The sequence below is a fragment of the Phoca vitulina genome, unplaced genomic scaffold (assembly GCF_004348235.1).
Source record: "Phoca vitulina isolate PV1807 unplaced genomic scaffold, GSC_HSeal_1.0 scaffold15, whole genome shotgun sequence".
NCBI classification, from domain to species: Eukaryota; Metazoa; Chordata; class Mammalia; order Carnivora; family Phocidae; genus Phoca; species Phoca vitulina.
Window position 1 is genome coordinate 5,415,047 of NW_022589718.1, and position 15,841 is coordinate 5,430,887.

A 15,841-nucleotide genomic window follows, 5' to 3' on the forward strand; every position below is an offset into this window, starting at 1 on the left:
GGCAGAAGAGAGAATTAGTGATATAGAAGACCAAATGGTAGAAAATAAAGAAGCTGAGAAAAAGAGATAAACAACTACTGGATCACGAGGGCAGAATTTGAGAGATAAGTGATACCACAAGACAAAACAATATTAGAATAATTGGGATCCCAGAAGAAGAAGAAAGAGAGAGAGGGCAGAAGGTATCCTGAAGCAAATTATAGCAGAGAACTTCCCTAATTTGGGGAAGGAAACAGGCATCAAAATCCAGGAGGCACAGAGAACCCCCCTCAAAATCAATAAAAAAAAGGCAACACCCCGACATCTCATAGTAAAACTTACGAGTCTCAGAGACAAAGAGAAAATCCTGAAAGCAGCTCGGGACAAGAGATCTGTAACCTACAATGATAGAAACATTAGATTGGCAACAGACCTATCCACAGAGATCTGGCAGGCCAGAAAGCACTGGCATGATATCTTCAGAGCACTAAATGAGAAAAATATGCAGCCAAGAACACTATATCCAGCTAGGCTGTCATTGAAAATAGAAGGAGAGATAAAAAGCTTCCAGGACAAACAAAAACTAAAAGAATTTGCAAACATGAAACCAGCCCTACAAGAAATATTGAAATGGGTCCTCTAAGCAAAGAGAGAGCCTAAAAATAACGTAGACCAGAAAGGAACACAGACGGTATACCATAACAGTCACCTTACAGGCAATACAATGGCACTAAATTCATATCTTTCAATAGTTACCCTGAATGTAAATGGGCTAAATGCCACAATCAAAACACAGGCTATCACATTGGGTAAAAAAACAAGATCCATCGATATGCTGTCTGCAAGAGACTCATTTTAGACCCAAAGACACCCCCAGATTGAAAGTGAGGGTGTGGAAAACCATTTACCATGCTAATGGACACCAAAAGAAAGCTGGGGTGGCAATCCTTATATCAGACAAATTAGATTTTAAACCAAAGACTGTAATAAGAGATGAGGAAGGACACTATATCCTACTTAAAGGGTCTATCCAACAAGAAGATCTAACAATTGTAAATATCTATGCCCCTAACATGGGAGCAGCCAATTACATAAAGCAATTAATAACAAAAGCAAAGAAACACATCGACAGCAATACAATAATAGTTGGAGACTTTAACACCCCCCTCACTGAAATGGACAGATCATCTAAGCAAAACATCAACAAGGAAATAAAGACTTTAAATGACACACTGGACCAAATGGACTTCACAGATATATTCAGAACATTCCATCCCAAAGCAACAGAATACACATTCTTCCCTAGTGCCCATGGAACATTCTCCAGAATAGATCACATCCTAGGTCATAAATCACGTCTCAACCGGTAGCAAAAGATTGGGATCATTCCCCACATATTTTCAGACCACAATGCTTTGAAACTAGAACTCAATCACAAGAGGAAAGTCAGAAAGAACTCAAATACATGGAGGCTAAAGAGCATCCTACTAAAGAACGAATGGGTGAACCAGGAAATTAAAGAAGGATTAAAAAAATTCATGGAAACCAATGAAAATGAAAACACAACTGTTCAAAATCTTTGGGATGCAGCAAAGGCAGTCCTAAAAGGAAAGTATAGAGCAATACAAGCCTGTCTCAAGAAACAAGAAAGGTCTCAAGTACACAACCTAACCCTACACCTAAAGGAGCTGGAGAAAGAACAGCAAATAAAGCCTAAACCCAGCAGGAAAAGAGAAATAATAAAGATCAGAGCAGAAATCAATGAAATAGAAACCAAAAGAACAGATCAACAAAACTAGGAGCTGGATCTTTGAAAGAATTAACAAGATGGATAAACCCCTGACCAGACTTATCAAAAAGAAAAGAGAAATGACCCAAATCAACAAAATCATGAATGATAGAGGAGAGATCACAACCAACACCAAAGAAATACAAACAATTATAAGAACATATCATGAGCAACTATATGCCAGAAAATTAGATAACCTGGAAGAAATGGATGCATTCCTAGAGATGTATCAACTACCAAAACTGAACCAGGAAGAAACAGAAAACCTGAACAGACCTATAACCACTAAGGAAATTGAAGCAGTCATCAAAAATCTCCCAACAAACAAAAGCCCAGGGCCGGATGGCTTCCCAGGGGAATTCTACCAAACATTTAAAGAATTAATACCTAGTCTTCTGAAACTGTTCCAAAAAATAGAAATGGAAGGAAAACTTCCAAACTCGTTTTATGAGGCCACCATTACCTTGATCCCAAAACCAGACAAAGACCCCATCGAAAAGAATTACAGACCAATTTCCTTGATGAACATGGATGCAAAAATTCTCACCAAAATACTAGCCAATAGGATCCAACAGTACATTAAAAGGATTATTCAGCATGATCAAGTGGGATTTATCCCTGCGCTGCAAGGTTGGTTCAACATCTGCAAATCAATCAATGTGATACAATACATTAATAAAAGAACAAGAACCATATGATCCTCTCAATAGAGGCAGAAAAAGCATTTGACAAAGTACAGCCTCCTTTCTTGACGAACACTCTTGAGTATAGAGATAGAGGGTACATACCTCAATATCATAAAAGCCATCTATGAAAAACTCACAGCAAATATCATTCTCAATGGGGAAAAACTGAGAGCTTTGCCCCTAAGGTCATGAACACTGCAGGGATGTCCACTATCACCATTGTTATTCAACATAGTATTAGAAGTCCTAGCCACAGCAATTAGACAACAAAAAGAAATAAAAGGCATCCAAATTGGCAAAGAGGAAGTCAAACTCTCACTCTTTGCAGATGATATGATACTTTATGTGGAAAACCCAAAAGACTCCACCCCAAAACTGCTAGAACTCATACAGGAATTCAGTAAAGTGGTAGGATAGTTAATCAATGCACAGAAATCAGTGGCATTCCTATACACCAACAACAAGACAGAAGAAAGAGAAATTAAGGAGTCGATCCCATTTACAAATGCACCCAAAACCATAAGATACCTAGGAATAAATCTCACCAAAGAGGCAAAGGATCTGTACTCAGAAAACTATAAAATACTCATGAAAGAAATTGAGGAAGACATAAAGAAATGGAAAAACGTTCCATGCTCATGGATTGGAAGAACAAATATTGTGAAGATGTCAATGCTACCTAGAGCAGTCTACACATTCAATGCAATCCCTATCAAAACACCATCAACTTTTTTCAAAGAAATGGAACAAATAATCCTAAAATTTGTATGGAACCAGAAAAGACCCCGAATACCCAGAGGAATCTTGAAAAAGAAAAGCAAAGCTGGTGGCATCACAATTCCAGACTTCAAGCTCTATTACAAAGCTGTCATCAAGACAGTATGGTACTGGCACAAAAACAGACACAGAGATCAGTGGAAGAGAAAAGAGAGCCCAGAAATGGACCCTCAACTCTATGGTCAACTCATCTTTGACAAAGCAGGAAAGAATGTCCAATGGAAAAAAGACAGCCTCTTCAACAAATGGTGTTGGGAAAATTGGACAGCCACATGCAGAATAAGGAAACTGGACCATTTCCTTACACCACACAAAAAACAGACGCAAAATGGTTGAAAGACCTCAATGTGAGACAGGAGTCCATCAAAATCCTAAAGGAGAACACAGGCAGCAACCTCTTCGACCTCTTCGAAACATCGCCAAAGGCAAGGGAAGCAAGGGCTTATGAACTATTGGGACTTCATCAAGATAAGAAGCTTTTGCACCGCAAAAGAAACAGTCAACTAAACCAAAAGACAACTGACAGAATGGGAGAAGATATGTGCAAATGACAGATCAGATAAAGGGCTAGTATCCAAAATCTATAAAGAACTTATGAAACTCAACACCCAAAGAACAAATGATCCAATCAAGAAATGGGCAGAAGACGTGAACATTTTTCCAAAGAAGACATCCAAATGGCCAACAGACACATGAAAAAGTGCTCAACATCGCTCGGCATCAGGGAAATCGAAACGAAAACCTCAATGACATACCATCTCACACCAGTCAGAATGGCTAAAATTAACAAGTCAGGAAACGAAAGATGTTGGTGGGGATGTGGAGAAAGGGGAACCCCCTATACTGCTGGTAGGAATGCAAGCTGGTGCAGCCACTCTGGAAACAGTATGGAGGTTCCTCAAAAGGTTGAAAATAGAGCTACCCTATGACCCAGCAATTGCACTACTGGGTATTTACCCCAAAGATACAAATGTAGGGATCTGAAGGGGTACGTGCACCCCGATGTTATAGCAGCAATGTTCACAATAACCAAACTATGGAAAGAACCAAGATGCCCATCAACAGATGACTGGATAAAGAAGATGTGGTATATATATACAGTGGAATATTATGCAGCCTTCAAACAGAATGAAATCTTGCCATTTGCAATGACGTGGATGGAACTGGAGGGTATTATGCTGAGCGAAATAAGTCAATCAGAGAAAGACATGTATCATATGATCTTCCTGATATGAGGAATTCTTAATCTCAGCAAACAAACTCAGGGTTGCTGGAGTGGTGGGGGGTGGGAGGGATGGGGTGGCTGGGTGATAGACATTGGGGAGAGTATATGCTATGGTGAGCGCTGTGAATTGTGTAAGACTGTTGAATCACAGACCTGTACCTCTGAAACAAATAATACATTATATGTTAAAAAAAAGAAGAAGAAGAAGATAGCAGGAAGGGGAAAATGAAGGGGGGGAACTCGGAGGGGGAGACAAACCATGAGAGACTATGGACTCTGAGAAACAAACTGAGGGTTCTAGAGGGGAGGGGGTGGCAAACAATGAATCATGGAACACTACATCAAAAACTAATGATGTAATGTATGGTGATTAACATAACATAATAAAAAAATTAGCATGGAAAAAAAAGAATTAAATCACAACAGTAGTGATGTTACCAAGATACCGTCATAGGTCATTCCCAATTTCACCACCCCCTCACAACAAGAACAACTAACACTATTCTTGGACAGAATCTACTGTGAAGATCCTAGAACATGTAGGTCAGACTGAAGCACTCCCTGCACTACAGAAAACAAAACAGACCACATTAGAAGGGTAAAAGGAGCAGCTACACACTGACCGCTTTGCCCTTCCCCAAGGCTGGTGTAGTGCCATACTAGGAGATCTTCCCAGAGTCTACAGTACCTCAAGTGGGAAATGAGAGCCCAGGGTGGACATCCAGCTCCCCCAGCATTTAAGGTGACTTCTTAGGAGTCCCCAGTCTGATCTTCCCTCACAAGGAGCACAGAGGATGCTACATGGTTTGACCATGGGAAATCTGTGACAGAGAGGGGTGGAGGGACTTGCAACCCTCTTGGCAGACCAAGTTCTCACCCACAGCACCCAAAAGTAGTCCCAACCAGAAGTTTTGCCCATCTGTAGAGCTAAGTCAGTGATGCAGTCTGACCAGGGAACCCAATGAACAGCAGGTCTTCCTGATTCAGGTCATCAAAGATCCTTACCATTGAAGCCTGGTCTGTCCCCCAAACCCACCCAGGCAGGGAGCTGAGTCAAAACCCTCCCAATGCTGAGTGCAGCTTCTAGCCCCACCTGACCAGAGGTCAGGTCATAACACCTAGAAGCTGCATAGCCCAGCAATATTCAAGTGGAGAGTATGGTAGGCATGGCTATTGTCCACAGAGCAAAACCAGTGGCACCTTTCGGCCAGGGAACTCGGGGTGCATGTCAGCTTAAGGCCACAGAGAGCCTTCCTGGGCTTAAAGTCAGTTCTGCCCAGACAGGGAAGCTGATTCATACCCTATCCATGGCTTCATGCAGCTCCTGGCCCTGCCCAACCAGACAGCTTAACTGCAAATATCTAAGAGGCTGCTTAGAAATGGCTCTCCTGCTCTGCCCAAGAATGGGATTTAATTCTCAGCCCTACTGACCGCTGAGTGTAGCTCCTGGCCCTAACTGAACAGAAAACCTAGCTGGTACCTCTGAAAGCTGTGTAGCCCAGCATCTCTTGAACAGAGAGAATGACAGGCAGAGGTGATCATCCACAGAGCAAAGTCAATGGCACCATTTGACCATGGAACTTAGGGTACAAGTCAGCTTAAGTCAAGACCACAAATCCAGCTGATTCTCACTCTCCACTTTTGCAGGGAAACTAATTTGTAGTCCTGCCCATTGCTAAATACAGACTTCAGCCAGCCTAGACCAGGGAATCTAACCAGTGTACATGGGAAACTGCATAGCCCACTTAGAGTGACACTTGAACAGAGAGCACAGCCCATGGCTTTCCCCATCTTCAGAGCAAAACCACTGCCCTATCTAACCAAGAATTCAGTGTATGGTATTGCCTGTTTTGGGTCCCCAAACAATGGGCCATATAGGACTTGGGGTACATTCTGCTACCGTGCCATGGCAGGGAATCTAAATCATAGCCCATCTCCTGCTGAGTAAAGTACCTGTCCTACCCATCTAGGAAGCCTGATGAATGAACCCAGGTAAGTGCAGAGCATCTCCCACACCCTCACTTGGGCAGGGAACCAAGCCAGCAGGCCTATCCAACTGTTACCAGCTAGCAGCAATTCCATCCCCAACTCCAGAGCTCAGGCAGTAGCCTCACCCAAAAATAGACCCTGAGAGCAAGCTTCACCAGCCCCAGAGCATTACCAGTGGACATGTCTAGGAACCCAAACTGAGCTGACATATAATGAACTGTCTCTGCCGAGACCACTTACTCAAATGCACATATACCAACAGAGGCTCCCAGATGGCAACCTAGGAGGACCCTGAACTCATCTTTTCCAAAGACACACCCAATCTCTGCCTACCTATAGGGAAATTCTTCCTGGAAAAGAACTAAGGGCACACAACAGCTTCTGGACAACATAAGATAGAGGAACAACATAAAGAAGGGCAGGAGAGATGGAGACATAAAAATGACAGAAACACCACCTCAATGCTGTAGGCTACAGTGTGGGAAGATAGCACTGAGGGACTGTGAGCAGATTCATTTTTAAAAGCCAGAATTTACTGTTTCCTTTGCTGTGCAGAAGCTTTTTATCTTAATGAAGTCCCAAAAGTTCATTTTTGCTTTTGTTTCACTACCTTTTGGAGATGTATCTTGAAAGGAGTTGCTGTGGCCGATGTCAAAGAGGTTACTGCCTATGTTCTCTAGGATTTTGATGGATTCCTGTCTCACATTGAGGTCTTTCATTCATTTTGAGTTTATCTTTGTGTCGGTGTTAGAGAATGGTAGAGTTTCATTCTCCTACATGTGGCTGTCCAATTTTCCCAGCACCATTTATTGAAGAGACTGTCTTTTTTTCCATTGCATATTTTTTCCTGCTTTGTCGAAGATTATTTGATCATAGAGGTGAGGGTCCATATCTGGGTTCTCTATTCTGTTCCATTGGTCTATATGTCTGTTTTTGTGCCAGTACCATGCTGTCTTGGTGATCACAGCTTTGTAATATAGCTTGAAATCGGGCAACATGATGCCTCCAGCTTTGTTTTTCTTTTTCAACATTTCCTTGGCAATTTGGGGTCTTTTCTGCTTCCATACAAATTTTAGGAGGCAACCCACAGAATGGGAGAAGATATTTGAAAATGACACTACAGATAAAGGGCTGGTATCCAAGATCTATAAAGAACTTCTCAAACTCAACACCCAAAAAACAAATAATCAAGTCAAAAAATGGGCAGAAGACATGAACAGACACTTCTCTGAAGAAGACATACAAATGGCTAACAGACACATGAAAAAATGTTCATCATTATTAGCCATCAGGGAAATTCAAATCAAAACCACATTGAGATATCACCTTACACCAGTTAGAATGGCAAAAATTGACAAGGCAAGAAACAACAAATGTTGGAGAGGTTGTGGAGAAAGGGGAACCTTCTTACACTGTTGGTGGCAATGCAAGTGGTACAGCCACTTTGGAAAACAGTGGGGAGGTGCCTCAGAAAATTAAAAATAGAGCTACCCTATGACCCAGCAATTGCACTCCTGGGTATTTACCCCAAAGACACAGATATAGTGAAAAGAAGGGCCATATGCACACCAATGTTTATAGCAGCAATGTCCACAATAGCCAAACTGTGGAAAGAGCCCAGATGTCCTTCAACAGATGAATGGATAAAGAAGATATGGTCCATATATACAATGGAATATCACTCAGCCATCAGAAAGGATGAATACCCAACTTTTACATCAACATGGATGGGACTGGAGGAGATTATGTTAAGTGAAAGAAGTCAAGCAGAGAAAGTCAATTATCATATGGTTTCACTTATTTGTGAAACATATGGAATAGCATGGAAGACATAAGGAGAAGGAAGGGGAAAATGAAGGGGGGTTATCGGAGGGAGAGATGAACCATGAGAGACTATGGACTCTGAGAAACAAACTGAGGGTTTTAGAGGGGAGGGGATTGGGGGGATGGGTTAGCCCAGTGATGGGTATTAAAGAGAGCACGTACTGAATGGAGCACTGGGTGTTATACGAAAACAATGAATCGTGGATCACTACATCAAAAACTAATGATGTATGGTGACTAACATAACATAATAAAATAAAATTTAAAAAATAAATTAAAAATAAATAAAATAAATAAATAAGTAAAAAATAAAAGCCAGAATTTAAAAGGTAAACTAGAATATAAAGAAACTAACCCTCCACCAAGTGGTGGGGAATCAGAGAGGCTGGCACCAGTGTTTACATTATCCTGTTAATTTGATAGCACAGATGGGAGCAAAATTCAGGCACCCTAGCCAGCCCACCACCTTAGCCAACCCTGGGCCCCTAGCCAACACCAGCCCTGGACACTCTGGAATACAGGAAAAAAAAGTGTCACAGTTTAAAGAGCAACTAGAATATAAAGGAACCAGCCCTAGAATTCTATCAAGTGGCCAGGGAGCTCCGGAATCTCTCTAGGGCCAGAGGGGTAGGAGAGTACCATTGCTTACATTCCTCCTCCACCATGATAGCACAGACAAAAGCAGGGTCAGGGCACCCTAGCCAGCCTAGTGCCTCAGTGAGCCCTGGGATCCTGGCCCACACCAGACCCAGTGGTCCCCCCGGAAAAGCCTCACAAGGTGGCCCAATGTGGCACACACAGGGATATCCTTGGACAGTGTCGACAATAGCACCAGCCATCTCACCAAGGTGACATATGTGCAAAGTATCTTGAGGTACTCCGGGCCAAAACCCACTATACAGAGAGCCCCAGAACCCACTGGCGAGTGCCCACTCCAGCTCCAGCCATCCCACCAGGGCAGTATGAGATGTCCCAGGACTTCCAGCCCACACGCATTACAGATCCAGCAAGGCAACCAAAGCCATCAGGCACACACAATCCATAAGGGATGTTCTTATAAAAGGTCATTTCTTCAAGTCTATGATAAGTAGCTGTTCTACTTAATTCATAGAAACAAATGCAAAAAGAAAAACAAAATGAGGCAACAGAGAAATATGCTCCAAACTAAAGAACAAGACAAAAACCTCAGAAAAAGAGCTGAACAAAACAGAGATAAGCAACCTACCTGATAAAGAGATAAAAGTAATGGTCAAAAACATGCTCACTGGAGGAACGCCTGGGTGGCTCAGTCAGTTAAGTGTCTACCTTCGGCTCAGGCCATGATCCCAGCGTCCTGGGATCAAGTTCCGCATTGGGGTCCCTGCTCAGGGAGGAGTTAATTTCTCCCTCTCCCTCTGCCCCTCTCCCCCACACCTGCTCATGCTCTCTCTCTCTCTCTAACAAATAAATAAAATCTTTAAAAAGAAAAACATGCTCACTGGACTGGAAAGAAGAGAGGATGAACTCATGGGAACTTCAACAAAGAGACAGAAATCTTTTTTTAAAAAACAATCAGACTTGGGGGCGCCTGGGTGGCTCAGTCATTAAGCGTCTGCCTTTGGTTCAGGTCATGATCCCAGGGTCCTGGGATCGAGCCCTGCATCGGGCTCCCTGCTCCGTGAGAAGCCTGCTTCTCCCTTTCCCACTCCCCCTGCTTGTGTTCCCTCTCTCACTGTGTCTCTCTGTCAAATAAATTAATAAAATATTAAAAAATAAAAAATAAAAAAACAATCAGACTTGAAGAATAGAATAAATGAAATGAAAATACACTAGAGAGAATCAACAACAGATTAGAGAAAGCAGAAGATGAATTAATGATTGGGAAGACAGGGTAATAGAAAGTGCCCAAGCTGAACAGCAAAAAAGTTAAAAAAAAATTTTTTTAAACGAGGATATGTTAAAGGATCTCTGGTACAACATCAAGCATACTAATACTCTCATTATAGAGATCCCAAAAGTAAAAGAGAAATGAGCAGAAAACTTATTTGGAGAAATAATGGCTGCAAACTTCACTAACCTGGGGAAAGAAACAGACATCCAGGTCCAGGAAGCACAGACAGCCACAAAGAAAATAAACCATAGGAAGCACACACCACAACACATAATAATTAAAATGGCAAAGATTAAGGTAAAGAGAGAATCTTAAAAGTACCAAGAGAAAAACAACAAGTTATATATAAGAAAACCCTATAATAATGCTATTCAGCTGATTTTTCAGCAGAAACCTTGCAGGCCAAAAGGTAGTAGCATGACATATTCAAAATGCTGATAGGAGAAAACTACAAACAATAATACTCTCCCTGATGCTATCATTCAGAATTCAAGGAGACAAAGAGTTTCTCAAACAAAAGTTAAAAGAATTTATCACCACTAAACTGACTTTACAAGATATGTTAAAGGGACTTCTTTAAGTAAAAAAGACAAGACAATAATTAGAAGAAAATTATAAAAGCGAAAATTTCATGAGTAAAAGAAACAAAACAAACAAGCAGGGGGAGAAAAGGGGGGGCACAAACCAAGAAACAGACTCTCAACTGCAGAGAACAAACTGATGGTTACCAGAGGGAAGGTGGGTTGGGGGAATGGGTGAAATAGGTGATGGGATTAAGGAGCGCACTTGTTGTGATGAGCACCAGGTGTTGCATGGAAGTGTAGAATCACTATAAATTGTATACTGAAACTAATATTACACAGTATGTTAACTAACTGGAATTTAAATAAAAACTTAAAAAAAAAGAATGAAATCATGCCATTTGCAACAACATGGATGGGTGGATCTAGAAGTTGTAATGCTGAGTGAAATAAATCAGTCAGAAAAAAAAAAACATATGATTTCACTCAAACGTGGAATTTAAGAAACAAAACAAATGAAGGGGAAGAAAAGAAGCAAACCAAAAACCAGACTTCTAACTATAAAGAACAAACTGATGGTTACCAAAGGGGAGGTGGTGGGGAGGAAGAGGCCATGGGTGAAACCAGTGAAGGGGATTGAGTACACTTATCTTGATGAGCACTGAGTGATATATAGAATTATTGAATCACTATATTATACCCCTGAAATGAATATAACACTGTATGTTAACTATACTGGAAATAAAATTTTCAAAAAGACCTATATGAAAAGATAAAAATATTTTAGATTCCTATATTCCTTCCTCAATCCTTATGTTGAGTGGTAAAGTAGTTCTAAAATAGTCTCCCTAGCTTTCCAGAAAAATAAAGACAAATCTAGACCTGAGGCACTAGTAGACCTAGCCCATTTTCAACTGTAATCAAGTGTAATAAATGTTCCTCAATCATATCTGGCCCACACCTGCCTCATGTCTCCACTGCCCCAAAAGCAAACAGAAAAGCTACAGGTGAGAGATGGACAGTCATAGCTGGGAGTTCCCTCTTGTCTTCCTGCTAGGGTGGGAGCAGGCAATGAGTTTCCTTGAGGAGGGGCCTCCTGCCTAAAAAGTCTTGCACCCAGAACACTGGACAAAGAATCTGGCCAAAAACAAAAGAAAATGATTTCTTGTAATTAAAGGAATGTAAAGAATAATTTTGAAAGTAATTTAACACCTAATAGATTTAGGATATAGCCCCTAGGATGCCAGAGAAAGGAAGTGACACTGAAAGAAAAGTCTGGTCTACAAATAAATTCTAAACTGGCCCACATTCAGCCCTATGAAGACATAAACTTTTCTTTATCTTGAACTCAATATATAATCCCCAATTCAAATAGAAAAATAATAATACTTTAAACAATAAAATAAACTGGAAACCAAACAAAAAACTCAAGAGTTACTCCAAAAAAATAGGAAAGGATTCTAAGAAAAGGAAGATGAGATTTAACTTTTTATGGTAGTTGGTTTCACTCATAGAAGTTAAAGAAGTGAGAAAATAATTAAGCATCTCCATTAGACCCTGATGCCTAAAAGGTCCTCCTTTGACCATCAAAGCTTTACTAGCATAACAATATATTTCTTTACCCAAGAGTTAATATTATTTATATATTCACAATATTATAAAATACTATTTATTAATTCAATTTTTAAGTTAACCTGTAGACAAAGTATAAAAGTTTTTATAGAATAAATTATAAATTTTATGAATCTTGACAATGGATATAAGAAGTGTTCAACTATTCTAATTTCTTATTTTTCATAGCAAGTAATCAATGGGCATTGCCTAAGGTAAGTCAATATAATATAAAAAGATATGAATAAAAATATAAATATTATTAAGATGATAAGATCATGTGATACTATGTATTATGTATATATTATATATGCATAACTATGAAGTACATAGGCATATAATGTGTAATGATATATAATTATTATATATTTCAAGAACATATGTAGTATATTGTTTGGTAACATATTTTAATAATATACCTTTTATAATATTATATACCATATACATGTATGCTATATATTTCATACTATATATAAATATATATTATATATATATTAAAAGTAGTAAGAATATATTTTAATAATAATGTGAATGTTGTTAAAATAATAAAAATATAAGAATATATACATGACAAACAGAGAGAATGGACTAAATATATCATAGATAATATTAACCAACATTGCCTAAAGTTTATAAATCAAAACAGGGGGAAGAGCATAATTACTTTAAATAATAAATTTAGCTACAAGAAGAGTTTAAACAAGACATTCTAAAGTCTTCAATAGGACTCCCTGAAGAAGATAAGGAAGAATTACTATCAATTTTTGCTTTTTATACTTATAATTAAAATAATTTTGCCATGTAAATGCATAAATTTTGTAACAAAAATTATAAGAGTATCAGAAATAAAAATATGTGCTGCAAAATCCCATTTTTGCAAAAATATATAGAGAGGGAGCCACAGTAACAGATAAAGACACAATGTAGAAGATACCTATTAATCAAAATGTTAATAGTGGTTATCACTTCCTGAGAGGGGAGATGCCATAAATTTACATAAATTTCCTTATATGTTCCTATTTAACTTTTAAAAGGGACAGAACATAAATTATTTTGTAATTAAAGTTTTTAGTACTTAAATTTGTTTTTTAAAAAAATAAATAAGATGGGAAAATTGCTCAACCAATTACTTTACCTTTCAATGATGCATCTAATTGCATCAATAATTTATTTCTAATATATATACAATATTTATAAATATTATAAATTTTTAAAACAGACATAAAAGTTTCTTTTAAATACTCTTTTAGAGGTTTGAAACATTTTAGCTACCCTACAACCCAGCAATTGCACTACTAGGTCTATACCCCAAAGATACAAATGTAGTGACCCAAAGGGGCACCTGCACCCCAATGTTTATAGCAGCAATGTCCACAATAGCCAAACTATGGAAAGAGCCCAGATGTCCGTCGACAGATGAATGGATAAAGAAGATATGGTATGTATATACAATAGAATACAACTCAGCCATCAAAAAGAATGAAATCTTGCCATTTGCAATGATGTAGATGGAACTAGAGGGTATTATGCTAAGTGAAATAAGTCAATCAGAGAAAGACAATTATCATATGATCTCACTCATATGTGGAATTTAAGAAACAAAACACAGGATCATAGGGGAAGAGAGGGAAAAATTAAACAAGATGAAACCAGAGAGGGAGACAAACCATAAGAGACTCTTAATCATAGGAAACAAACTGAGGGTGCTGGATGGGAGTGGGGTGGGAGGATGGGGTAAGTGGGTGATGGACATTAAGGAGGACACGTGATGTAATGAGCACTGGGTGTTATATAGGACCAATGAACCACTGACCTCTACCTCTGAAACTAATAATACACTATATGTTAATTAACTGAATTTAAATAAAAAAATAAAATCAGGAAGATGACCAAAAAAAGGAGAAAAAAAAGAAATAGTTAACTAACTGGATAAGGCAATGAGAAAGAGAAAGGAGTATTCTAGGCAATAGGGACACCACAGGCAAAGATTGTGAAGGAAAAAAAGAACTGATAAAGTACCAAGACCCCAGGAACAAAAAGAAAAAATCAGGTTGTCTCAATCTTCTTTCTCTGTATGGTATGTCTCCAGACATATGTAATGTGAACTTGGCCAGTCTTATATCAACACAGGGAATATGAGAGGGCCTTGCATAGTGACTGAATATAAGCATTTGAGAAAAATATGCTTCCTTATCCCTATTTCCACTGTTTCTTCCCTAAAGTCTTCATTACCTTTTTTCCTAGATCATGATAAACATCTTCATAAGGATATGAGACTGCCCCTAGTTTTGCCCAGTCCCATCTGTCCAACATAGAGGTGCTACCTTGTTCCTCCCAAAGTATGCCTTAGATCAATCATATCACTCTGCTGTTAAAGACTCTTCCGTGGTTCCTGATTGCCCACAGAAGAAAAGACATTCTCTGATCTAAACCATACTTATAAAACTGTATTTTCCTCTGCTCCTTTCCAAGTAATCAAATGACATAAGTGAGCATGCTTTATAAACTATGAAGGCTTATTTCAGAGGTGCAGGTGGAATTTATACATATTAATGGCCTGTATAAACCAGGTGCCACTCCATGAGGCCCTGCATAGTTAATGGTAGGAAACTAGTAAGAGAGAATTATTTCTCTTTCAAAACCAGAAAACTCAAGAGATTTAGCAAAATATTCAAAGTTACATAGCTAACAAGCCAAAGAGCTGGAATTCACTGACATTAAGATACACACTGCGATATCTCAAAGTGAAAGCTGTTTCTGCAAGTGTTGGCCTTGAGAGGAAGCCTAATGTGGGAAAGAGAGCACTGGACTTGGCAGCTGAGAGGGTTTGGATCTCTTGTGTGAACTTGGGCAATGTACTTGTTCTCAAAGCTTCTTTGTGACATAGGGATAGAATATCTCACATGGTTGTAGTGAAGACTAAATGGTATGATGACACACAGTGTCACACATAACAATGTATTTAGTATTTGTATTTGTATTATGCTTTTTTAAGAGCAGTCATTAACTTCCTAGTTATGAACTATAAAGTAATGAAAATAATTTTCAATAAATCTGCAATGTTATCACCCAACTTGCGAAGAGGATTTTATGGTTTTCAAATTTTATATACGTATGTCATCATCCTGTTTTATTTTCAAATAAATGAATATGAAAAAAATCAGTCTTATGAAAAAAATGGTTTATATTTTACTTTGGTTGGGTTTAAGGAAAGTCTCATTTAGCTGAAGGAATACATCTTCATGAAGTTCAACTTCATTGGCTGTTCTCAATACATGTTAATAGTCCTATTTGGTGGACATATGCTGGAACTATCTCCTCAGAATGCAATGTGCTAATTCATACATGTAAAAATGAGGTGACCAGTAAGTATCAGGTAGGCCCTCATTAAATGCAAAGGAGAACTTAAGACTTGAATATGTCATGAGCTTTAATATATGAGATACATTTTGAACTAAAAAGAAAAGCCTGTTGTTACTTCTATGATTTTCTTTTGAACAATATAAAGGGTTTAGGTTTTCTCTTTAACGCTGTTTGTTCCTAAGTATTTCGCTGTCCTCAGACAGGCCC

At 38.8% G+C, this 15,841-nt stretch overlaps 1 protein-coding gene across 1 annotated transcript in view; it reads right to left on the bottom strand.

The window, feature by feature from the left end:
- Positions 1 to 15,841, bottom strand: part of LOC116637698 (disintegrin and metalloproteinase domain-containing protein 32-like) — a 167,293-nt gene that overhangs the window by 99,732 nt on the left and 51,720 nt on the right. The window lies entirely within an intron of this gene.